Source organism: Chrysemys picta, chromosome 5, assembly GCF_011386835.1.
Source record: "Chrysemys picta bellii isolate R12L10 chromosome 5, ASM1138683v2, whole genome shotgun sequence".
Taxonomy (NCBI): Eukaryota; Metazoa; Chordata; order Testudines; family Emydidae; genus Chrysemys; species Chrysemys picta.
The window spans coordinates 134,679,468-134,700,996 of NC_088795.1; positions in this window are offsets into that span (position 1 = coordinate 134,679,468).

Sequence of the window (21,529 nt, forward strand, 5' to 3'; positions counted from 1 at the left end):
AGTACCCAGCTGTGGGTCACACCTGGCTGGAGAAGGAAGTATTGGTGAGCACTTGGGTACTGAGAGGGATGTATTTCTCTCCAGTGGACCTTTTAGTAGTAATCCAGCTACCCAGGGCCAAGGAAGTTAATCTGTGCTTTTGGTCAAATGAGTTAATGGAAACCTTCTGGATGGTATATGCAAGGGTGCAGGGTAAGAGGGACTGGCAGCAGGTGGTGGTGGTTCCCCCAATGAGACCAGTTACATCACCATCATGTTCCATAATCAGCTAGTGCCCTGTGAGTTGATTGTAGACTGGCTAAGTAGACAAGCGACTGTGTTGTGCCCAGGTGAGAAAATCCTGATGTACTGGGGATTTGCATAGGGAATAGACATTCAATGTGCACTCCGTCCAGATCCTTTTACAACCATCAGATTTTACTGGCCTCGCTCTTTCTTGATAGCGGAAGAATCGGAATAAGTTAATTGTGACAGATGTGTAGGGCTTCTGGCTATTTTGCTGTATCTTGCCATCTGGTACAATGACACCACGGTGGGTAGTTTGGTCTCCTAGCAGTCACTGGCTGCTAATGACACCACTGCACAATACTTCTTCAGTCTTGTTTCAACCTCACTTCAGCGAGGTGTCCGGTCGACAGTTTCCAGGCAGAACAGGAAACCTAAGTCAGAAAGAGAGAAAACAGTAAGCAAGTTACTCAAATTTACTCACCATTTCTCTGCTAGTACTGCTTCAGAATCAGCTTCCAAAGATGCTTCCTGAGAAAACAATAATTAAAGTGAAGATATGGATATGAACTTGTTTCTTCAGGAGAGGGCAATAGAAAATCCCCACATTCCTGAGATCCAGGGCAAAAGGAATGATGAAAGAAATGACCCACTTCTTCTACCACCAGGCTGTTCCATAGGCAGAGAGTAATAGTAGTGATAAAGAAGACAATGTTGCCATTAGCACCAAACAAAGTCTAGCTAAATGTCCTTCTTTGATAATGGAGGAGTTTCACACCCAGTGCATTGAGAAAGGTCCATTCTGTTTTCACATAGCCCCCTCCTCTCCCCTTAGCAAGGGGGCTGTACCCCAAGAGAAGAGACACCTTTTCGGCCCTCATGGGGTCCACAACAGAGTGCCTGGTAGGAGGGAGGGGTGTTTGGAGGCTGCAGAGTGTGTAGGCTGCAGTTGCTTCCAGGGAGGAGGGAGCGGTGAAACTGGCAGACCCAGAGAAGGAAGGGAGAGCTAGAAGGTTAGGAAAGGCCCCAGGGAAATGCAGCAAAGTTCAGGGTGAAATAGACCTTGACTGCTGACTAAAGGGTTCCTGAGCCAGAACCCAGAGTAGAGCATGGGCCTAGACTCCCCAACCAGCCACTGGGCCAGTGCATAAGAAGACTGCCTTTGCCTGTTTGGGAGAAGAGACTTCCGCCTGCCCCTGGAAGGAGAAAACACAATAGTGACCTAATGAAGAAGCCACAGCAGATCCTGGAGCAAGAGAGGGACTGCAGACAAAGATACAGAGGTGGAGGGACGGCTTGCAACCATGGGGAGAGGTGTTGACCTGGTGAGCTATTCCCCAGAATGGCCAGGAGGAAGCACCATACCTGCTGTGAATAAAGCACCCCATCACAGTGCCATGCACAGGTCATTCTCTGAACTTAGTTGAAACTTGCAGCATTGATTTGTGTATGGAAGCGATAAACTTTTTCAGTTTTGGTCAGAAGCTATGTGGCTTTCTTGAGGCATTGCCCGGGAGATGGCAGCTTCTGTGAAGGGTGAACAAAACTTTCCTTGTCCTAAAAATCCTGTTAGAAATGAGATGGTCATGTCATGCTGAATCTTGTAAAACAACTGTAGCGAACTATGAGGGCATTCAACATTGTTTGAAAGAGACAATGGACAATGCCAAGGAAAATGGGGAAACTTGAAGGGAAGCATGATCATAATACAGGAAAATGTACCAATTGGAAATTGCTTTTATGAGTACACCTCTACCTCGATATAACGCTGTCCTCGGGAGCCCAAAAAAAATCTTACTGTGTTATAGGTGAAACCACATTATATCGAACTTGCTTTGATCCGCTGGAGTGCGCAGCCCCGCCCCCCCGGAGCACTGCTTTACCGTGTTATATCAGGGTAGAGTGTATCTTATGGAATGCAATACTAGAAAGATATTACAAAATTAATGTCAAGATTCAAAATGTTGTTGCTATTAATTTGCTGACTTTCTTGCAAGAGTCTGTCACAAGCTTATAATCTCATCTTGACAAAGAAAAAAAAAGGGGGGGAGCAATGGTGATGAGTCCTACCATGAAGAATACAATTGTACTCTAAAGCCAAAATTTCCTGATGGCAAAAGTGACACTATCCTTCAAGGAAGATGAAAATTCGAGATGGAGTGTTTTTATGTTATCCTTGAAAAGCTATGTTCAGAACTAAACAGAACTGAATGTTACACTGAACTATCCACAAAGTTTGACTTCCTTACATCTCTTGATGAAATACAAAATGAAGAGATGAAAACATGCACTCAGGCATTGCTCGCTACTTACCTGAATGATATAGAGCTCTAACTTTTCACTGAAATGCATTAATTTTCAGCATATATACGATATTGTGCGATGCAGGATAAGAGTGCTACTGAAATCATCAACTTTGCATGATAAAGATCTGAGCAAGGTCTTCTAGAATATTTTCACTGCATTGACACTGTATTTGATGATACCCATTCCCAGGTGTGAAGCAGAACCATCGTTCTCTCAGCTTGCCTTCATACAAAAATCATCCTCAGACAACTGTGGTAGAAACGAAGCTCAATGCTCTTGCTATCATGTCAGACAGTTTGAAGATGCAATAACTGAATTTGCAGCACCTACAGTTCACAAGAAGCCAATTTAAACATGCAGCATTTCATTTGCCTCTTAATGAAGAAGGTCCCTTAAACTCAAGGGACCTTCTCCACATCTGTTTTTTGTCTGTCCATGCAGTATTTAACCTGTTCATTGTCTTTGATTTTCTTTCCATGTATATTCACTAATATACATGACTCGTTGATTCTCATCAGATGGATACATTTTTGCTTTCATTATTACCGTTGTAGTAAGAGGAGGCCCTGATATATAAACCTTGGTATCAGAGGCCCGGTATGAGGCCTAAGGCCTGAATTAAAGTAATGGTCAAGACTTTGCGAACATAAAGCAAAGTTAAGCTGTGAGCCAGAGGCAGGCCCTGCTCACAGAAGCTGGCAAGGAAAGGGCTGATGCTGCATAAATATATATTCACCTAGCAAAGTTAAAGTATAAACATGGTACCAAGAGATACCATAGGGGAACATTCCACAGATAACATGGAACAGGCCGACCCATCCCAATGACGGGGGCAAAAGGGTAAAATGATGGATAGAGTTGTTTTGATCGAACCAACAGGTACAAGGTGCGAGGCGGTACCTTACTACATAGAGGGGTTGTACCTTGCTACGTGGAGGGGTTGCACCTCAATACGTCAGGAGTGATGTGTAACTTGTTTGTACCTGTGTATAAAAATGTATCCCTGGGGTGGTGTCTTTGTCCGGCCACGGGGGCAGTGGAAAGTCCCGCCACTGAGCCGGGTCCTTGCCAAGAGGCACTTTCTCGTAGTATGCCCTGAATTAGGCTCAGAAACCTACAGGGAACTGCAATTGTGTCCGAGATCGCAATAAACCTGGCCGAGGTGCCTTTGTACCTTACTAGACTCTGTGGTCATTGGTGGTTTTCGTCGGGTCTGCTGTGTCAGCTATCTGCGCAGAGCTGGGGCAGCACACAGAGGGAACACACGCACGCAGCCGAGTGATATCAACAGGAGAAAGCAGAAGCACCACACCGGTAGCATCTGACAACAACCGTGTTCATGATAAGGGGGCCTCTGAAAAACATAAGCCCCAGTCCTTCAATCTTGTAAATCTGGCCTTGTGGGGGCACCTGAACAAAGGTGGTAGGGGCTAGGCACAGTATAAGGAGGGGGAAAAGAGGAGAGGAGCCCTCTGAGGTGGCTCTCATGGTAGTTGGCGAGGTTCCTAAACCCCTCAGATCCTTTGGCAGAGGAAGTAGGACTGAAGGGGAAGGGGTAGAGCTCTCTCCATTTCTCATGCCTGCTAATGGAAGGCGGAGGGGTGGGGCAGAGGGAGGCACCTGCCTTGCAGGACTCTAAGCTGGGTTGGCTGGCCTTTCCTCCTCTTCCGGCTTGTGCCCCCTTCTTATTCTCACTCTTCCCATTTAACAGTGGGCAACAGGCTTGCGCTGCTTAGCTGGGTGGAGGAAATGGAGGTCCAGTTGTGATCGCTATGGCGGCCAAAGCTGTAAAGGCTCTTACTGCGTCAATGTGTCAGCAGGCCAAATTCAGGCTTTGGGGATTGATCTGGAGAGTTGGTGCCTTCAACCTGAGTCCACTCTGAGCAGGGTCTTCCCACAGGAGATGGGGATTTGTTATTGTCTCCTGAATCTGAAGCCACTGCCCATACTCATGAGTTGTGTGAACAGGACTTAAGGACAGTAGTGAGGATGAAACTACAGAAGAGGGTGCAGGCTGGATACTAGCTTTCCAGGGGGGAAGGGATTGAGTTTGGGAGTTTCCTGATCTCTGGGGAAAGAAATCTTCCTACGGACACTGACAAAAAATTAGGGTTAGAAGAATGACTACGTTTCCCCAACACTGCACCCCTCCTGCTCAGGTGAATACCATGAGAGGAGGAGGTAGGAAGAATAGGAAGGAGGAAAGGGAAGGGAAGAGAAGGGTGAGGAAAATGTTCGCCAGTGGTGGAAGAACGTTTGGCTCTGAACACTGATATAAACAGATTTCATGGAATAGGGGCATTTCCACCTAGGTTGGAGCTTTTGTTTTCTCTGCCCTAATATGTTGTGGGTTGGATTTCTTTTCTTTTTTGGGGTGTGTTTGTATGTGCAAAGGGACATGTTATGTTCAGGAGTGTCTTGCCATACCATCACTTTACTGTTGACTGACTGTTTTTGCTTTGCTGGTGATAGGATATGGCTATTTATGAAATGTGGTGTTTGTGTTTATCTGTGTTTGGTAAAAAACTTTGGAAACCTGTGGGCTGGTTTGGCCCTGCTGTAAGTGACTTCATATATGTGTATTGCCTGAGACCCTTATGACATAAAGGGTATGAAGAGTTTTAATCAAAGAAATCATCTGGGAGACAGCGGATTAGTTGCTATTGGGGCTGGGCCCTGACTGCCCTTAAAGAATCAGCCACACTCACAACTCACTTGTTAAATTTTCAAACAATCATATTCATGCCTTCCCTAAGTCTGCCCCCAAGCCTGGAAGGAGCTCCCTCTAAACATCCACAAATGTTGTCCTCTTTCAAATCTCCCTTTAAAAACCTCTCTCTCCCACAATGCCTACAAAAAAAACCCTTCAACAATGGTTAGGCAGCTGCTGTGTGACCGCTGAATATTATACTGATCAGTATTCATATAGTTTTTTTACTGTCTCCCTGTCTTTCCCTATCCGTCTGTTGTCTCTTATCTTACACTACGATTGTAAGTTCCTTGGTGCAGGGACTCATTATGTGTTCGTACAAAGGGGTTCTGGTCTATGATTGGGGTCTCTAGGTGCAACCACAACACAAAACTGAACGGGGGCCATCAAGAATCTATAATTAGGGGAAGAAACCAGTGTGGAGAATAGCCCCTCAACATCCTGATTTTGGCATCATCAGATGTTAAGGTGGAAGCAAAGAACACTGAATACAAATAATAGCAATTCAATAGATCAAATCACAGCTGGACCAACTCCTTGAAGAGTGCGCCTCTTGTCACCAAGTTCATGGCAGCGGGAGCAATGCCAACTTTAACCTCATCAGACAAGGCCATCATGGCCACACAAACTGGAATGAAGGCAGTAGAACTGGACAACTAAAGCATGAGCCTTAGAGATAAAAGGCAAACAAAATCTAAAAAGGAAATCTGGGTCTTCCTCAAGCACACGAGGCAATATATAAAAGGTTGATAATGAAGGAGACATAGGAAGAAAACCAAACTAACACCTAAGAAGGGGAGCCAATCTAAGAAGTGTTGAAGGGACATAGTGAACATGCCCTATGTCTGGCTCTAGTTTTGGGCTTGAACCCAGACATACTGAAGACAATGGGAATTATTCCACTGACTTCAAATTAGGCTCTCAGTATCTTTAAATTCCCTTTCTAATTTGAAACTGGTGACTTTTCTAATGACACACATTGTCAGGCCATCTGGGGGAAATGAATCTGGGACTTTTAGATATAAAAGCAAAGTAAGGAATCCTGGCATAAGAGGGAAGGTCCCCTCATGGATCAATAACTTGTTAAAAGATAAGATTCAAAGGACAGGAGTAAATGGTCGGTTTTCACAGTGGAGAGAGGTAAATAGCCAGGTCCCCCATGGATCTGTACCAGGACCAGTGCTGTTCAACATAGTCATAAATGATCTGAGAAAAGGGGGTAAACAGTGAATTAGTAAAGTTTGCAGACAATACAAAATAATTGAAGATAGTTATGTCCAAAGCAGATTATAAAGTTGCAAAGAGATCTCACAAAACTGGGTGACTGGGCAACAAAATGGCAGATGAAATTCAATGTTAATAAATACAAAATGATGCACATTGGAAAACATAATTCCAACCATATGTACAAAATGATGGGTTCTAAATTAGCAGTCACCACTAAAGAAGGAGATCTTGGGGTCATCGTGGATAGTACTCTGAAAACATCTGCTTGATAAGCAACAGTAGTCAAAAAGACTAACAGGATGTTAGGAACCATTGGGAAAGGGATAGATAAGACAGAAAATATCAAAATGCCACTATATAAATCCATGGTACATCCACACCTAAAATACTGTGCGTAATTCTGGTCACGCCACGTTTTGGAATGGCAACAAAAGTGATTAGAGGTAAGCTTCCATATGAGGAGAAATTAAAAAGACTGGGGCTGTTCAGCTTGGAAAAGAAACGACTGAGGAGGGGATATGATAGAGGTCTATAAAATCATGAATTGTGTGGAGAAAGTTAATGTGGAGGTGTTATTTACCCCTTCACAAAACACACGAATCGGGGAGTGACCCAAAGAAATTAATAGGCAGCAGGTGTAAAACAAAAGATAAGAAATACTTCTACACACAATGAACAGACAACCTGTGGAACTCATTGAAAGGGGATGTTTTGGCCTTCACAAATATTATTGGGTTCAAAAAGAATTAGATAAGCTCATGGAGGATAGGTCCTTCAATGGCTATTAGCCAGGATGGTCAGGAATGCAACCCCATGCTCTGGGTGTCCCTAAACTTCTGACTGCCAGAAGCTGGAACTGGACAACCAGGGATGGATTATTCAATAGTTGCCCCATTCTGTTCATTCCCTTTTCAGCATCTGGCACTTGCCACTTCAGAAGACATGATACAGGACTAGACAGACATTTGGTCTGTCCCAGGATGGCCTTTCTTATGTTCTAAAATCATGGGATTCTACAGCTTCAACTAAAGAACCACATTCATGAGTTTGAGACAAGCCTGAATCTAGATCTAGTAACTGTACTGCCTGTTTTAGAGAATGAGACCCAGAGGCTGCTTTCATATGTAAAAACGTGGAAGCAGTAACAAAATGAGACAGTGCTCAGGCACTTGGTATTTAGTCTTTATATAAGTGAAAAACAAGCAGTGATATACTGGAGAGCATCTACAGGAGTCCTTTATTAAAATTCTGTCAATGATCTTACTATATAAAGAAAACAACACTATGAAGGGCAAAAAGGAAAACACTGTCAAAAACTCACTTCTAGGAAATGTTCCACTCTGATTTTCCAAACTCTGAACAGTTATTGATCTAACTCTGCACTCTGAGAAAATTCTGTAGGTATGAATTTTCAACCAAAACACTCTCCCATTGCTTACAAAGAGTGGTGATCTAGTGCTGAGAAACTTGGTACATCAAAGAGGAGCGCTCTGCTCAGAGCCCCATGCATCCTTAGCAATACTAATGTGACACTTACAGCTTCTGCAAGGTTTTTAAAGTTATGTAGCGAGATTATCTTTCCAAAATGTCAGATTCCAGCTATAATAGCCCACTAGGCAAAGACAATAGAGAAAGCAAACCAACAGAGCTACCAAATACAGCACTGTATGTCATTTTTAATGGTCAATAAGAATTTAGTACTTAATAAATCAATATAAGAACAGGTTATTGCACTATTAAGTTCTTAATTATCTGCCAAGGACTCTTTTAGGTCATTCATCCTTATTATTTCAGTCACTAACTTTGGTGGCTAAACTAGACTCCCAAAACAAGTTATTTGATCTTTTGTTTTGTCTGAGTCTGTAACTTAGTCTTTTCTTGGATAACACATGAAACTGTAAATTTATTTTTAACACTATTCAGCATTTTCTCTGTGGCTGTACAGCAGGGCCCAGGTCAGGCAACAGCAGTAGCTATCAATTTCTACTTTGTAGGGGTTTTTCATACTGACTTGTGACGTATGCGTGTGTGATTAGAGTCAGGAAAAGCAGCTATTATCACGCTGTTTGGTGGAGGTTATAATCTGTCCTTTAATAGGACTTGAATATTCTAGATAATGTGGATTCTCTTTGAGTGCTAATCCCAACTGAAAATATACTGCATGCATCTGATGAAGTGGGCTGTAGCCCACGAAAGCTTACGCTCAAATAAATGTGCTAGTCTCTAAGGTGCCACACGTGCTCCCCGTTCTTTTTGCTGATACAGACTAACACAGCTACCACTCTGAAAATAGACCATGTTCCATTTGCTCTTGCCAGGAATTTCTAAACTGCATCAGACCTGTGGTCTATCTAGCCCAGCATCTTATCTCTGACGATGGCCAGTACTACATGCTTCAATCAAGATGCAACGTCCACCTCTCTCTCTATCCCCCGACTGGACAAATATAAATTCCCCCTATGGGCAAATTATTTTTCTTCCTAACCCTTGTGTTTCATTCTTATACTGTATTTAACAATTACAGGTTACTGTTAAAGTTAGTCCTTATTGCCTGGACTTTTTACATCTAGAGTTGACTTCACCTTGTTTTTCTATATGTATATATACACACACTCTCCTAAAGCCTACAGCTTGCTAGCTGGAAGGGATGAGTTTAACACGGAAGCAGAAACAAAAGGAAACAGTGCTCAGGCACTTGCCTTTAGGCCTTGTCTACACCACACAGTTTTGTTGACAAAAGGCAGCTTCTATCAACAAAACAGTGGAGGTGTATGGTCCTCCCGCCAATTTAACTCTCCTGCTACATCCACAAAATAAAACCACCTCAATGAGAGAGGCATAGAGCTTTTTGCGACGTATTTAGAGCGGCACAGCAACAGTGTAGGCTCTGCGTTCATTACATTGCCATAACTGGCCTCCAGGAGGTATCCTACAATGCCCACCATGACCCCTCTAGTTACAGTTTTGAACTCCACTGCCCTTCATCCAGCTACACAGGTATGCGCCCTTCCCCTTTCAAAGCCCTAGAAGTTTTGAAGCTTCTCTTGTGGTTTGCTCAGCGTGGAGAGCTCGCATCGCTACTGCCCAGATGAGTAACCCAATTCACTGCAGCAAAAGCACTCCTGCCTGGACTACACGGGAAGGGATGGATCTCCTAGGTCTGTGGAGAGAGGAGGCTGTGGGTCTGAGGCTGGGAGTGTGGAAGAAGTCACTGTAGGGAGGCAGGGGGAGAGAATCACAAGGACCTCCCTACACTCCCCCCCTTCCATGTATCTTTCGCGGTCGCAGAAGTACCCAAGGCACTCACTCTACCCCACAGGAGATTAAACACAATGATAGCCGCACATACACAGGGCCCTGTTAAATCCATGTGAAGGAGAACTCGGACAGATTCACGGAATCAAAACATTCACAAGGAATCCTTCTCTCCCCAGCACTAGGACCGCAGTGGCTGGCAGGCAGGGCAGGCAGCACCACAGAGCTACTCAAGCTGGTGGGGATGGGGGTGCTCGTGATCTGCTGCTGCCAGCTGCTGTCTGAACAAGTGTTCAGGCTGGTGAGTGCTAGGCTTAAAGAGACAGCGTGCCAATACACACACTCTCCCCCAACACACACAGTCTCTCTCTCTCACACACACACACACACTTCTGTGGACTTGTGTTAGTGTTCCGCAATATCAGTTTGGTCCTATTACTGTTTGTACTTTAAAAAGTGATTTAAAATGTGTTACTTTTCAGGGGCACACAGCAATCATTACTAGGTTCCTAGCATGGTGCACACAAACAATGCCAGGCTCAGCACACTACAGCACCACACATTACTGTGGCTCAGTGTTAAAATGCTCCTTCAAGGCCTCCCTCAGCTAAATAGTCCCCCGTTGGGCTCCTCTTATAGTCTTGTGTTCATAACCCACAGCACAATGCTGAACAGCAGTGCAGGATCCATGCTTTCTGACAGAGATGGCTAAAAATATAATAAAATATATGGAGATATATCTATCCCATAGAACTGGAAGGGACTCTGAAAGGTCATTGAGTCTAGCCCCCTGCCTTCACTAGCAGGACCAAGTACTAATTTTGCCTCAGATCCCTAAGTGGCCCCTCAGGGATTGAATTCACCACCCTGGGTTTAGCAGGCCAATGCTCAAACAACTGAGCTATCCCTCCCCCCTGGCTTGCAGGTTACCAGGGCAGTTGAAAAGCAGCTGACAATCTAGTAGGATGCCTATGGAATGATGAGATTGAGAAACCTTCATCATGTGACACTGTATCTTCCCCCAGGAGGCATTGCAAACCCTTCCCAAAGCTCCCTGCGGCCAGTTGCACTGTGGGATAGCTACCTATGGTGCTCTGCTCTCTGTGTTGATGCAAATGCTGCTATTGTGGATGCGCTCCACCGGCACAAGGAGCATAGTATGGACATGCAACAGCGGTTTAATTACAGGAGTGGCTGTACTTCGACGTAACTTAAGTTGACTTCACTTTGTAATGTAGACATAGCCTTAGTCTTGATTTAAATGACAAACTGGCAGTGATATACTGGACATAAGTTGTAGTAGTAAGATTTTATGTTTGTATTTTGTATAATTTGGAAAAAATAAAAAAAAATAATGTAGCATGTATTAAATGTATTGATGTATGATTTGATCATATCCTGCCAGCCACCCTTTTTAAGTAGCAGAAAGGAATGGCCTAATGTACCATTGGTAAAGATGCATCAGCCAGAATTTGTGTGTGTCTGGACTGATTTCAAGGCAGTAGCAGACCTCTGAGGGTCACCACTTTGTCGTAGGTTTGGCATTTTAAAATAAATAAACAAAATGCCATGATTGTTTTTCTTTTGCATTGCATTTTGAGGTTCCTGTTCTGTGTAAATTAATTCTGGTGTGTGTGTAAATAAGGAATGTGCTTTAAGAAATAAGTGTAAAGGCCATCACTGAACCAGATGTCCCAGGAAGAAACTGGAGACAGACACAAGGGCGCCAGGAGGCCGCAACACGCCCCTGTTGAAATGTCAAAGAAATGCAAATTAATGACTCTAAAAATAAGACAGGCACCTATCAATGGGAACAAGATAGCTGTAATCAAAACCAGCATGGGATAACTCCCTAAAAAATATAATAAAAAAAAAACAATTTAAAAAAATAAACACTCGTCAAACAATTGATTACAGCATGACGATGCAAATCTCATTGGTCCCCTTCCCCCCCAAAATTACTATATAAATAGGGTGTCCTGCCATGAAACTTTGGGTTTGTCCTGCCAAGACTTCCCTGGACCATTATGTCACAACTGACAGAACCCGGCTCCTACCTACCCATGATCAACCTAGCTGGTCACTAGATTGATCCAGACTCTAGACTGGTAACTATAACATCGACTGGCGGGACAGTGTGTGTGTGTGTGTGTGTGTGTGTGTGTGTGTGTGTGTGTGTGTGTGTGTGTGTGTGTGTGTGTGTGATTGAATGCATATGCTAATTGTATCTTCAATAAATGCGGCGTATTGCCTTTTCCCCTAAAAAAAAAAAGTCCCATGTGCTTCTTATAAGCATAACATTTCTGGATCTCTAGGACCTCATGAATCAATGATCAGAGACAACTGGACTCAATGATCGGGAACTGAGGCTGAGGAACACGCCATCAAACATGGACTGACTTGACTCGCTAGCTTTACACTCAAGGGACCTTCTCCACATCTGCGTGTCCCGCTCAGCCTCGGTCTCTCCTCTTATTCTCGGTCTCTCTCAGTCCTGGTTTCCTGCCACCCCTCTGGCTGCCTCTTGTCCCTCACTCTGTTTCTCTCAGTTTACTCACAGGATGTTTCTCTGCATCTCTCTCTCTCTTAGGTCCCATACTGCCTGCGCCTGTCCCTCCACCATCTCTCCTTTTCTCCTCCCATTGTCACGTCCCCGGTCTCTGAGGGGAGGAGCTACTTCCTCTCCATAGAAAACTGACAGTGCATTCACCCTGAACACACCCTAAATCATGTATCCCCATACAGGGTTGAGTCCCTTTACCATATGTACGCTGGGGTAGGCAGAAGGGCATCCAGGCTTAACTAACTCATTCCCCAGGAGAAGGTAAGAATGTGGAGATATTAAAGAAGGTAGTAACAGTGATTCCCCCAAGTGACAGTGACCCCCTCATAATTTGTCCCCCACACTTTAAAATCCAACAGTTTCACCAAGTACAAAAATCTCTTGGGTCTTCTGTTAAAACTTGTAAGCTACTGTCTGTAGAAACCATTGCTTATATCTATCCTGTGAAAGATACTTTATTACTATGTAAAACTTACAAACAAGTTAATTGACTTTGTTCTTGAAGTAATTGATACAATGTGAACAAACACTAGAAGCTGTTAAGTGACTTTCACTTCATTCAACGGCTCCTAGGACAGACCCCCACCCTCTGTGATTAAAGGGCCAGGAGTCTCAAATGAATTAGCACACACCCCGAAAGTGGTGGAGACAGTAAATTAAAATATGGTTAAGATATGAATGTATGTTGATGAATGCTTGATGTACATAAATGGTTAGGGAGGTGCCAGCCTAGAAAGGGAGTATCCATCGGCCGAAGAATGTGTCAAGTAGGACCACCAGACAACCCCCTGAGGGTAAACTGGGATCCACCCCATCACCTGGAAGGATGAGAAACACAAACTTTGGACAGTGTGGCGCCACCAGGAATGTGCCACTTTGGACAGGAATGTGCCATCTGCTGATTGAGTCAGCAACAGCAGGATGAAACAGCTCCCATAGACTAACATAGGAACTAATTCCTATAAGAATGGACTCTAAAGACTGATGACTTTGAGTCTCTGGGTCGGCTGCCAACCTCCAGGAGCATCAGGTGCACCTGACACAGACTCGGCTCCATCCTCATGGCCAAGATACCTGGCCAGTAACTTGGCATGAGCAACTTCTAGGCTGGTAACTATAACACCTATACAGAACTTGAATGAATGATTGTGTGAATGAATGAATCTCTCTCTCTCTCTCTCTCTCTCTCTCTATATATATATATATATATATGTGTGTGTGTGTGTGTGTGTGTGTGTGTAAGAAATAAGTAGTCATACAACATTGTTTACTTTTATCTTTTGCTTTATCAGTATATTTATAATAAATGTGGCATCTTTGCCTTATCCCTCTTAAGATTCTGCTGGTTTTTATTCTATTGGTATAACATTTTGGTGGAGAATTGCGAAAGGGGGAATATTGGTAAAATGCCTCAGTTATTGTAAACATTGGTGTGCACACAGTCGGCTCTATAAAGAGTGGTTCTATTTTTGGTTAACCAAAGCCTACTGACCTCCAGAGGGTAGAGGCTTCATAAAAGAGCTCATAGAAACTTTAAGCTACAATTAATCTTATCCAAAGTGTTCACTGAGAAATCAGGAGTAACAAGAGCCTATAGGGCAAGGTAAAGCTGCTCGCTGAACGAGATCAGGGGTAGCAGGATAAGATAATTTAGGCTGTGTCACTCGCTGCAAGGGTTCAGGGGTGACAAAGGAAACTATACACGTGATAAAAATGTTTAAGAAAAGACAAGGGAGAACAGTCTCAGAGGGAGGAATGGAGTTTGAAGGAGCTCTAACCTCACCTTTTGTAAAAGAAATAACACCCTTTAAACAAATCCTTCAGAGATATGGGCACAGTCCTTGGGCTGAACAAGCCCTTGCAGATGCTTGCTCTATTTCAGATCTAGAGGATAGATTGGCCCAATATATCCTCATATGTAAACCCCCAAATGCAGCAAAAAGAGACGCTGCAGGGATCTGGCTGCTGTGGGAGGCTTGTAATGACAGCTACCTCCGCCTAACAGCCTGTAAAGAGGAAAACTTAGTGTTTCTCGCTCTGCTCCTGGAAAGGATTTTTATATTTGGTGGATGAACCCTCGGTGGTAGAAGCCCGAGCAATACAGAGGGAAGCTTAGCGTCTCTCCCTCTGACCCAGAGTGGGTTAAAATCATAAGATACAAATCTTGTTCTGTTAAACCAAACTCTGAAGAATATAGGAGTTTGGGCAGTGTAGTGTGGTTTTTGTTTGGTTGGTTTGGGTTTTTTTGTGAGTGATATTGTGGTCATTTCATAAATTTTAAAAGAAATGTTTAAGGAAAGGGACCAGGAAGGGTGGGGGCTGGTTAAAAAGCCCACCCGCCTTGCTAAATTGGTAGTGAAACAAAGCTTGTGCCCATGGAAAGAAAAGGTTCATTGGAAAAAGCAGGATCAGGCCCAGACAAGCAGGCAAGCAACAGATAGAAAAATTGGTTGAAAGCCTTAAGGGCATAGTGGCAGAAGAAAGAAAGCAGTAAGTGCCGGCATAAATCCCTGAAACAATACTTAAAATGGTAAAATCTAATTAATAAAAGGTGTCATTTTGGGAAATAAACAGTAATTTAAAGAAAAACCCTGAAAAGTTAACTCTACAAAGGCTGGACAGAATTAAGCAGTTAAACTTTGTAAAAATGTTAAAAAGTACCATGTTAAAAAAAAAGAAATGCTTGGTTTCTTTGCAGCCATTCTGAAGGAAAAATGGGCCCTTTTCCAGAGAAATGTCTGTAAATAATCCAGGTATTTGAAATAATTTGACTATGAACAATTTAGTCAAATTTGTTAAAAACATAAGGGGATTCTATTGAAACTTAACTGACCCAAATGTATAAAGGGAATATAATCTATGTACAGCTATGTAAAAACAGCAATATAAAAAAGATGTTAAGAAAAAAAAATGTGTATGTATCTATTTGTCTGTGGAAATATGTAAGGTTCTAAGAACCTAAACCAACACATCTGGTTTGTAAAACTCCTGTTTTGTAGGTTTAAAATAAATTAGTTTTGTTTTGTTTTTAATGTGTAACAAAATAGCAAATAAGAGCTGTAGTTAAAGAATAAGAAATTAACAGTGCTCTCTGAAGCAACAGCAGGGGTAAGGTGCACAAAACAAAAAGAAGCACTGCTACAAACACTGAGCCTTAAAATGGCTCTGTGTAATCAGACTGTCACTTTGACGAGGGTACATGAAAACTCTGTAAAAACAAAAGGAAGTAGTTGCAGTTTGGCTTCTATGGAAGACCTGTAACAAGGTATTCCTTCAACTGGCTAAATGCAAAAATAAAAAACTGCACCAAGATTTACCAGCCTCTGCTGCAAAAGCAGAAAAATAAAATGTATGTCCATTAGTACCCAAATCCAGTTAAATGTCCTTAAGGTTGGGTACAGAGAGTTAAAACAGCACTCTCAAATCTTACAGCAGCAGTAACATCAGAAGAAGAAACATTTAAAACCCCAAAAGGGGCAGACTTTTGGGACCCCTCTGGAAATTGGGAAGGGAGATATTTGGGTAAATTCCTCCTCCCGGGGCCAGAATGCCCTTGCAACAGTAACAGTGCCTGCTTCTGCCTCAGACCTGCAGGCCATGGCAAAGTGGCTGGGGATTTAAAATAAAATAAAATAAAATAACTCAAAGAAATGCATCACTTAATTAGCATTTGTGCAGCCCTGAGTACCAAACACACTGTGGCAGAGACTAAGCAGGTTCTGCCATGGTGGGAGCATTGTGCTAATTTGTTTCCAAGCTTCTATCTTTCAGGCTCTGAACGACAACATCAGGAGAGCTGGTACCAGCTAAAAAGTTATAAAATACCATGGTTATAGTGTCATAACAAAGTCTGTGTTCAGTGTTCTGCGTTGCATGTTCTGTGTCTGTCTCTAGTGGTGTCCTGTGCTAGCATTGGGTCCAAAGAAAAAGGGGATACTACACTAGACAGGACAAATGTCTTTTCTTCTCTCTACTTCCCCCATAACCATCCAACTTATCAATCACCACTTGTGTCCAAAAGACTTTGGTCCCTAGTGCATCAGGTTTATTTTTTGTTAGGTTCTCTAATAGTCATTTTGTTGTTAATTTTTGTTATTGATACATTTGTATTGTTAGTTACATTTGCTTGTACTGTTAATTCCACACTTTCCTCTATGCACTCTGTATTCTACTTCCCCAAGCCCTGAAGGGTAGTTCTTGGGCCCCCATAACCTGTAAAACCTTAGCCCATGATTGCAGGGCCCCATCTTTCAGGTCCCCAGAAATCTCTTAAGAACAACTGTTAAAAATAGAAAATTCCGCATTCAAAAAAACAAATTACAACCTACCACTGTTATAAAATATTCTCTGGATGATCCCCAACTACCACTGGCATCCTATCAGTAATGCTACACCCCTTAATAGTAGTCTTAATATTAAATTGTATTTGTATAATTGGTATGTGTGGCATGTGTTTTCAAATAAAAAAAACTGAAATCACAAACACATGTTGCCTCACAGTATCTTCTCTTAAACAGGTTAAAAAGAAAGTGACACTAACGATTATATAAATATCGTAGTGTCAAAAGGGGGATTATGTGGCGATATTAAAGAAGGTACTAACAGTGATTCCCCCAAGTGACAGTGACCCCCTCATAATTTGTCCCCCACACTTTAAAATCCAACAGTTTCACCAAGTACAAAAATCTCTTGGGTCTTCTGTTAAAACTTGTAAGCTACTGTCTGTAGAAACCATTGATTGTATCTGTCCTGTGAAAGATACTTTGTTACTATGTAAAACTTACAAACAAGTTAATTGACTTTGTTCTTGAAGTAATTGATACAATGTAAACAAACACTATAAGCTGTTAAGTAACTTTCACTTCATTCAACGGCTCCTAGGACAGACCCACACCTTCTGTGATTAAAGGGCCGGGAGTCTCAAATGAATTAGCACACACCCCGAAAGTGGTGGAGACAGTAAATTAAAATATGGTTAAAATATGGAATGTATGTTGATAAATGCTTGATGTACATAAATGGTTAGGGAGGTGCCAGCCTAGAAAGGGAGTATCCATCGGCCGAAGAATGTGTCAAGTAGGACCACCAGACAACCCCCTGAGGGTAAACTGGGATCCACCCCATCACCTGGAAGGATGAGAAACACAAACTTTGAACAGTGTGGAGCCACCAGGAATGTGCCATCTGCTGATTGAGTCAGCAACAGCAGAATAAAACAGTTCCCATAGACTAACATAGGAATTAATTCCTATAAGAATGGACTCTAAAGACTAATGACTTTGAGTCTCTGGTTCGGCTGCCAACCTCCAGGAGCATCAGGTGCACCTGACACAGACTCGGCTCCATCCTCATGGCCAAGATACCTGGCCAGTAACTTGGCATGAGCAACTTCTAGGCTGGTAACTATAACACCTATAGAGAACTTGAATAAATGATTGTGTAAATGAATCTCTCTCTCTCTCTCTTTATATATATATATATGTGGTGTGTGTGTGTGTGTGTGTGTGTGTGTGTGTGTGTGTGTACAAGAAATAAGTAGTCAAACAACATTGTTTACTTTTATCTTTTGCTTCATCAGTATATTTACAATAAATGTGGCATCTTTGCCTTATTCCTTTTAATAAGATCCTGCTGGCTTTTATTCTATTGGTATAACAAGATGACCTCTCTCCTCTCTAGATCTCATGCCGAGAGACAAAAGATGTCTTCTTCGCTTGCCAGATCACAAAGCCTCACCTACTTGCCCCATCTCTCTGCTCTTTGGACGATGGGGTGAGGTGGAGTGGGATAGCTTGCAGTGCTACTGCCAATGCTATAGCTGCTCTGAGTTAAAATAAAAGACTTTAGCATCCAGGGCTATCAGTCTAGTACCTCTCGCTAGCAATACATTCACACATTTATTTTCTATAAACCACTACTTATACCTGAAATAGAAAATTACCTGACAGGAAAGAACAATGTGTGGATCATATATAATTACAGGTAATTTCCTACTCAAATTATCAAAGGAACTTAAATAAAAATGGGGGATCTATTTTCACTTTCCTGAATGACTCCCTGCCTCCCTAGGAAGCGAAATTATCACTCCTGTCTTTTTGTCTGTTGGTTGGTATGCACAATATGTCTTAGGAGGTGTGGGATGGCCTCTGTTTGTGTGTGTGTTGATTCAAAATGTCAGTTACAAGAACTAGCATCTGGTTACGGCAGTTCAGTGCTCAGTCCAACCACTGCTACAAGATGTTTTACACAGATTGCTACCATATCAAAGAGTAGTTGAGTTCTGTTTCCAGGATTAAATGCAAGTTTTATATGGACTATATAGAAGCTACTAACTTTCAGCAACTTTTATCTCTGACTCTCTATCCCCTTTGCTCCTAGAGAGCTCCCCCTCCCCCCAAAAAGTGCTCTCTGTGTAGAAATTAAACATACATCATCAACTGGCTGCCTCAAATACTCCATTATAACTCCTAAAAAAAACCTCACCAGTCTCCTCAGCCTTTTAAACTAAGTGAAGTAAGAGCTTACTGCAGTGATTCTTAAACTGTGAGTCGGGACCCCAAAGTGGGTCACCAGCCCATTTTAATGGAGTCTCCAGGGCTGGCATTAGACTTGCTGGGATCCAGGCCCAAAGCTGAAGCCTGAGTCCCACAGCCCGGGGACGAAGCCCTCGGGCTTTGGCTTTGCACCCCCCTCTGCCCCACCCGGGGCAGCGGGGATCAGGTGGGCTTAGGCTTCGCCCCCCCCCCCCCCCCTTGGGGTCATGTAGTAATTTTTGTTGTCAGAAGGGAGTCATGGTGCAATGAAGTTTGAGACCCCCTGCTTACTGTATTAGGGTATGAAATAAATATTTTTCCTAACAGCACGTTTACAAGCCTATCTACCCCCACAAGGCTGCAGAAATGCAAAACTTCTGTGTAATGGGCATGGTGTAACCCAAGTAACAATACCACCACCATACAAAATTACATAGCACCTTTCACCCAGAAAATTTTCAAAAACAATTCAGCTATATATACATACAGAGAATCCCCTTCAGCCACCAAGTATAAGCTACCTTCTGGGTAACATGTGAAAGCTGTTTAATAGTTCACAGTATCACTACATAACAGTTGAGCACAGTAAGTGAAGACGAAAACCAGGTCAACCAGAGGGGGTGGTTTCAGAGTGACATAAGGCATTATTTCCATCCTAGAAGTTGAATCCTCCACCTCTGTTGAGTTTTCTGCCGCATTAGCTCAGCCAGCAAGAAACAGGAAGAAATTCTGCCATTGAAATCAATGGCAAAACTTCCACTGATTTAAACAGAGCTAGGCTTTCTCCCAGAGCATAGGAACTAAACTCAAGCCTCTCGTGAGCCTATCAACAAAGCCACTAGATCAGATCCATAGGAAGTTTTAGCACAGAAGGGCCAGGTCTTGCAATCCTTACTTAGGGGAAATTTTCACTGAACACATGAGACCTAACGTTATTTAGCTCCCAATGAGCCCTGTAGAGTCACAGAAATGAAAGACTAGAGGGGACCTTGAGAAATTATCAAGTCCAGCCCACTGCGCTGAAGCAGGACCAAGTAAACCTAGACCAACTCTGACAGGTGTGTGCCCAACCTGTTCTTAAAAACCTCTAATGATGTGATGATTCCACAACCTCCCTTGGAAGCCTATTCCAGAGCTTAACTATCTTTATAGTGAGAAAGTTTTTCCTAATATTTAAACTTAATTCCCCTTGCTGCAGATTAAGACCACTATCTCTTATCCCACCCACAGTGGACATGGAGACAATTGATCACAGTCCTCTTTATAACAGCCTTCGGCATATTTGAAGACTGTTATCAGATTCCCCCCTTGGTCTTTTTTTAATCAAGACTAAATATGTCCAGGTTTTTTGAACCTTTCATGTTTTCTAAATCTTTTAATATTTTTTGTTGCTGTCCTCTGGACTCTCGCCAGCTTCTCCATATCTTTCCTAACGTGTGGCATCCAGAATTGGATACAGTATTCCAGCTAATGCTTCACTAGTGGCAAGTAGAGCAGGACAATTACCACCTGTGTATTCATGTCTTATATAGGACACTCCTGTTAATACACCCCAGAATGATATTCGCCTTTTTTTGCAACTGCATCACATTGTTGATTCATATTTAATTTGTGATCCACTATAACCACCAAATCCTTCTCTGCTTTATTACTGTCTAGTCACTTATTCCCCATTTTGTAGTTGTGCATTGGATTTTTCCTTCTAAAGCAGAGGTGGGCAAACTATGGCCCGCGGGCTACATCCGGCCCATGGGACCCTCCTCCTGCCTGGCCCCTGAGCTCCTGGCCCAGGAGGCTAGCCCCGGCCTCTCCCCTGCGGTTCCCCCTCCCCCACAGCCTCAGCTCGCTTCGCCGCCGGCACAATGCTCTGGGCGATGGAGCTATGAACTCCTGGGGCAGTGCAGCTGCAGAGCCCAGCCTGACCCGGTCTCTGTGCTGTGTGGTGGCGTAGCTGGCTTCAGCTGGGTGGTACGGCATCAACGCCACCAGCCATCGGTGCTCCAGGCAGTGTGGTAAGGGGGTAGGGAGCAGTGGGGGTTGGATAGAAGGCAGGGGAGTGGATAGGGGTTGGGGCAGTGAGAAGGCGGGGAGGGGGGGTTGAATGGGGGCAGGGATCCCGGGGGGGCCAGTCAGGAATGAGAGAAGGGGTTGCATGGGGTGGCAGGAAGCAGTCAGGAGCAGGGGTTCCGGGGCCTGTCAGGGGACAGGGAACAGGGTGGTTGGATGGGGCAGGAGTCCCAGGGGGGCTGTCAGGAGGCAAGAAGCAGGGGGAGGGTCAGATAGGGGGCAGGGCTGGGCCCCGCCTGGCTGTTTGGCGAGGCCCAGCCTCCGCTAACTGGCCCTCCATACAATTTTGAAAACCCAATGCGGCCCTCAGGCGAAAAAGTTTGCCCGCCCCAGTTCTAAAGTGAAGTGCTTCACACCTGTCTTTACTGAATTTCATCTTATTGATTTCAGACCGATTTTCCAGTTTGTCAAGGTCATTTTGAATTCTAATCCTGTCCTCCAAAGCACTTACAACACCTCCGAGTTTGAGGGAATCTGCAAATTTTATAAGCCTACTCTCCACTCCATTATCCTGGTCATTAACAAAAATATTGTCTAACTGGACCCAGGACTGACCCTTGTGGGACCCCATTAATGATGCCCTCCCTCTTTGACAGCAAAACCATAATTATTCTTTGAGTACCATCTTTCAACCATTTGTGC